The sequence below is a fragment of the Balaenoptera physalus genome (genome assembly GCF_965194825.1).
Source record: "Balaenoptera physalus genome assembly, chromosome: 1".
NCBI classification, from domain to species: Eukaryota; Metazoa; Chordata; class Mammalia; order Artiodactyla; family Balaenopteridae; genus Balaenoptera; species Balaenoptera physalus.
In genome coordinates this window covers 52320894-52326725 of record NC_138882.1, presented here as the reverse complement: position 1 = coordinate 52326725, position 5832 = coordinate 52320894, and the positions used below count along the sequence as shown (strand labels likewise).

At 36.4% G+C, this 5832-nt stretch overlaps 1 protein-coding gene across 12 annotated transcripts in view; it reads left to right on the top strand.

Moving 5' to 3' along the window:
• RALGPS2 (Ral GEF with PH domain and SH3 binding motif 2) overlaps window positions 1-5832 on the top strand; it is a 193449-nt gene that overhangs the window by 35275 nt on the left and 152342 nt on the right. The window lies entirely within an intron of this gene.

The window sequence follows — 5832 nt, the reverse complement described above, 5'->3', positions numbered from 1 at the left end:
TTTTTTTTTTTAATTTAAAATTAATTTATTTATTTATGGCTGTGTTGGGTCTTCGTTTTCTGTGCGAGGGCTTTCTCTAGTTGCGGCAAGTGGGGGCCACTCTTCATCGCGGTGCGTGGGCCTCTCATTATCGCGGCCTCTCTTGTTGCAGAGCACAGGCTCAGACGCGCAGGCTCAGTAATTGTGGCTCACGGGCCTAGTTGCTCCGCAGCATGTGGGATCTTCCCAGACCAGGGCTCGAACCCGTGTCCCCTGCATTGGCAGGCAGATTCTCAACCACTGCGCCACCAGGGAAGCCCCAGATTGCTTTATTGATTTAGCAGTAAGTTGTGGATATTTCCCCATGTATCACTGAGTATCCTCCTGTGGTATTTTAGTGGCTGCATAGTGTTCCATTGTATATAATCCTTTGCCTACGGATTGTTCTGTGATGTTCAGTTTAGCCTCATGTTTCAGGTATAAGAATCTCCTGGGTGTCCAGGCTATTGAATTGCGCTCCTTTTTAGACCTTTTTGTCTTGCGTTTTAAGGGAGGCACTGCTGTACTGTTGCCTCACCTGAAATCTTGGCTCCGACATAGAGTCCTGACGTCTGTCTTGCTCCTGTCACACTGACTCGCCGTGCTGTTTTTCTGTTCCACCGTTTCATACTAACAAGCTGAGTTCCTTTCTCTGATCATTCTTAGGCCTACAGTGGCACACTTTTGCCAAATTCAGAAATGTATTTCTGATTCAACTGAATTGTTTTTATGTTTTAATTGCTAAAATTGTGCAGTATTGGGGTTTTTGTTTAATTTCAAGTAGTATATAGTCTTATAAGTGGACTTCTGTGGGCTAGTCTTCTGAGTAGAGCTTCTGGCCAAAATGCACACACACCCACCAAAACACACACACACACACACACACACACACACACACACACACAAACAAATGTTTGAAGCACGGTTCATCTTTTTGCTTGGAACTTCCTTTCTGTTACCCGAATTTCTAGTTAACCTATATTTATATTTTGGGCCAGGTCATATAGGAGATCTCAGAGCTCTTATGTATTAGAATCACTTGGCAAATTACCTTTAGTGAACCTTCTATGCTGGAGGCAGAGTATAACCTTTAAAGGCATTATTTAATAGATTTTTTTCCCCCTTTAATATCTAGTCATTTGAAAGTCTCTCTTCTCCTACAGCTAATTCGTTTTAGACCGTTTAGGTACATGGAAATATAAGCTTTCTGTGTAGCTGTGGGCCAGTTTATAAATGGTTCATCTCATTACATCTACAATTTAGTACAAATGCGACAAAATTATATCTGAAAGACTTATGTTGAGTCTTTATTGACTTAAGGCAAAACAGTTTTAATCCAAGCACATTCTTTAAAGTAGCTTCATTATTTTTAAGCTTTCCATTACACTTTGAGAAATAATGTCTGCTGTTTCATAGATGGGGAGGTTTAAGTGGGCCAGTTTCTTTTCATTGCCCTTTTAATATATGCACTGTAGGTAGGGTATTAAAGTGGCAGTGTGGTAAGTGAAACAGTTTTCTGCTATCCTTATCTTTTTCCTTCTAATTTAAGATCTCAGCTTACTTTATGTTGAAAATCATATTTCTCTCACATCTTAAATATGTACCTAAAATATTTATAAATAAAATATATGTCTGGAAAAAATATAGAGATGTTTAAGCTTAAACAGTAATTTGGTAAGTGATCTAGTAAACAGTCTTGCCGGGAAACAATTTAATAAGTTCTTTTGACAGGAGATTTCTAAATATGTAGATTAATTTAGACATTATCTTTTTTTTTTTTTTTTCCAACCTGGGTGGTGTGTGAAATTGCTAAACCTGTCATTGTGGTTGACTTTACAGTGATTGAAGTTTCTCCAGAACGTCTTTTTTTTTTCCTTACAGTTTCAGGGTGTTCTTATCCATGTGAATTGCTATTGTTTGAAAAATCCTTGTTATCCTTTGATTAAGAATTAATCAAAAAAAAAAAGAATTAAGCATAGCTTAGGACTTTTTATCACTTATTCTGTACTACTAAAGATACGTGGAATAATTTCAAGTTGTGTACTTCTGAATAAATTCATAAAATAATTTATAACATTCATGTTTAATTTACCCTTAGAAATTAGTCAGTCAGCATGCAAAGTGGTATCTCTCTTAAGGGACCTCTCAGCGTTAAATGCAATGATATAGTATTGCAAGCTATTTGTAGATTTATCTCCTTTTTGTCCTGAAAGATATAGTTATTATTAGTTAACATGTTTACACACCTAGAACTTCTTTCTAAGAAATGAATATTTTTTAAGTAAAAAAATTTTTTTAATTGTTTAGTAAATTTATTTTCCAGTGTACTTGTGTCAAAATATGCTTTCAAAATGGTTCATTTAGAGGCATAGTTTACTTAGTTTTTCTAATTCATTAGTTTATATTGTAATTTTCACATGCTTCTGGAATTTAGAAGAAGGTCTGCCTCTTCCTCTCCTTTTGTTTTGTTTGTTGTTGTTGTTTGTTTGTTTTTTTAAAGCCTCATTACTGATAGATGGACTGTGAGCCTCTGCCTAAATATTAGGAAAGTTCCTCGCTCAAGGCCTTACAGCTGGCTGGTAGTGCCCAAGCTAGGATTTGAGCCTAGGGCTTTCCAACTCCAAAATTTGTGTTCTTACTGTTATACTCTACCATTTTTAGATGCATTGAGTTTTTCCTATATGATTTCATTTAATTCTCACAAAATCTCTCTGAGGTACATTTTATTGTCCCTTATTTATAAACAAATAAATCAGAGTTCAGAGATTACGTAATTTACCCAGCATCACATACCTGGTTAAAGTCCTAGAATTAGCATTCTGTATCTTATGCTTTTCCCACTGAACTGCTTTCACTACCCCTCAGGGTGGGCGGGACCAGCATTCACAAATTAATATGAATTTTGTTAAATTTTTTTCTTTTAAATATCATCTGAGATTGCCATTTTCATGGCGTCAGGGATTCTGAATTAGAATGGTGATGGAGGATGAAAGTGATAGAAGTTAAGAGGATAGAATGTGATCATGGGAGTTTTATACAACTAGAAGACTAGGAGAGGGTCCTGGAGAGCAGAGATTAGAGCAGCCTGGGTGGGAAAGGGGCCTGCACATCACTTCAGATGCTTTGCTTTTTTGGCAAAAGGTGGAAGTGTTGTTTACTACTCACCTTCCCTAAAGCCCAGTGTCATACCCCTGCATGGTAATCCTTGAAATACTGGTTTTAGTTTCCTAAGGTCATTTCCCTACTCAGAAACCTTTAATGGTTCCTAGTGCCTGTCCCTTCCAATTTAAATTCCCCCTTTTGACAGTTGAGACCCTCTGCAGTCTGGTACTGTCACTTCTTTGAACCTTTCCAGAGCTCATCAGAAAGGTTCTCCCCACCATGCAGGTCAGTATCCACATCATACCTTCTCTCTGGGCCACCTTTACTTTTAAATTTGCACCCTTGTTTGTTTTTACTTACCATTTCTTCATACTCTTCAACCTGTGTTTCTTTATAAACCTATACATCATTTTCTCTTGTAGAAATCATGCTACTCTTGAAGCTGAATCACAGCTTAACAAGTTGTAGCGTTCTCCGATTCTCTGATTTCTGCTCTTTTCCCTCTAGCCATTTATAAATCTGCTCAGAGGAAGAACAACCTTTTAGGTTCTCTTCTCTGGTTCCCTTCTTCCCTCATTTTGTCTCCCTCCCCCTGCCCTCCCCCCATCCTAGTTTTTTCCTATCCATCAGTTTATCCTTCTTTCCTGTCTTTCGTTTTTCTCTCCACCTGTCCTTCTTTTTTTCCTCCCTTCCGGTTGCCTATTCCTACTGTGTAAGCTTGGGCAAGTTACCTATTTGCTCATCTCTAAAAGTGGGGTATAATATAATAACTTCATAGGGTTTGTTTTGATGATTGAGTGAATTTTTAATGAAAAAGTGCTTCGAGCAGGACCTGGATAATAAGCACTCCATAAATGTTAGCTTTTGTTTGTTATTGTTGTACCGTTTTGTGTGTTTTAATGTATAAAACAAATGATAGGGTGTCTATGAAAGGAGAAGTAGTTTTTCTTTTTTACATAAAAGCAAGTTATTATTTTTAAAAATAGTTATTAAATAGAGGTTAATTTAAAACTTTTAAACATTTTGACAGTCATCTAAAATCATTAATCATCCTAACAGTCTCGGTTAACATAACTGTTTCTACTCCTGACTTTTACTTTTATTCAATACAAAGTTAAACAGAAACCAGGACAAGTTTTTCTACCTTGAGATAAATTAGTGTTTCAGGTACATACTACAACATTCTTACGTGCTTGCCACATGGACTAATTTTGTGGTAAATTCTTTCTTTGTCTAAAGAATGTCTTTATTTTGCCTTCTCTTGGATGAGAATTTAGCTGGGTATGGAATTTTAAGTTGACAGTTATTTTCTCTTGGCACTTTGAAAATATTTCATTTTCTTCTGTGTCTTTTGGTATTGTTGAGAAGCTTTCCATTTAATTCGTTCCTATGTAAATAAAATACCTTACCCACTTGTTTTTTAAATAAGTATTCTCCAGTTTAAAGTGATGTATATAGAATATGATTCTTTTTATTTATTTATGCTGCTCAAAGTTTGTGATTCCTGAATGTGAAGATATATGTCTTTCCCGTATCTTGGAAACTTCTCAGCCTTTCTCTCTTTAAATGTTGCCTTTCGTTATCTCTCTTCCTCTGGAACTCCTCTTAGACGTGTTAGATCTTATTCTATTTTACATTTCTTTGGTCTTTCTTCACATTTTACATATCATTAAGCCTTTGTTAGAATTTTTGCATAATTTCATTTCTCTTTTCTACTTCACAAATTCTCTCTTTAGTTGTGTTAATCTGATGCTTAATTCTCCAGTGACTCTATCTTACTTTTCTTTTTAAAAATTTTATTTGGTTCCCTTACAAATGTCTGTCTTGCTTTTTTTATAACGTCTTATTGTATTTTCAGTTTCTTCTTTTAAGGCTGCTGGCTTTAATCTTTAATCTGGTTTTATAGCCTGTATCTGGTAATTTTTCATCTGAAGTTCTCAAGAGATAATCCTAATGATTGTTGTGTTTCCTGATTTTACTTGTAGTGGGTTGTTTGCTTATAGAGTTGGGTAAATTTCTATTTTGAGCTTGCCGTCAGGGGGAATTCCGCATTGCCTGGGTTGAAGGAATGTTCCCCCCCACCGCCCCCCAAATTTTGTTCCCTCCATCTGCCTTGGGTTCCAGGAGTCTCACTGGCTTGTGAACATTTTATTTGAATTTCTAGTCTTGAAGGTTTTGGACCATGCTGGTAGTATAAATTCAAATTCTGTGTCTGTGCTGGAGCATGCCTAGGATTACAAATTATCATTTTGTAGACACCCTCCACCAGCCACAGTGGTAAGTCCAGGCCAAGACACACAAGTTTCTTATCTTGCTGTACCAGAATTTGTTTTATAGACCATCTTATCACTGATTGGGTAGACTATCAGTCTCTCTGGCTTTGTTCTAGGTAAAAGTGTGTGTGGATGGGTTGGCGTGGAGAGTGTGTGCGTCTCAATTCCATTCTCATCTCTTGGTTGCTTTTTCTGTCCAACTGGTGTCAAAGTCCATTTCTAAATTTCTCTTGTGGTACAAAGATTTTTATGTTGTTTTTCAGCCATGTTGCTGGAAATAGAAATCGTCATCATATTCTTTTAAATGTGTGTAGTATTGTGTGTATTGAGTATTTGATTGCCATTCTCCCTATACTTTTATTGTTAATTGGGCATTTATCTAACATTATACTGTAAACAACTGCTTTGTTCAGTCATTTATTCATCTTTCCCAGATTAA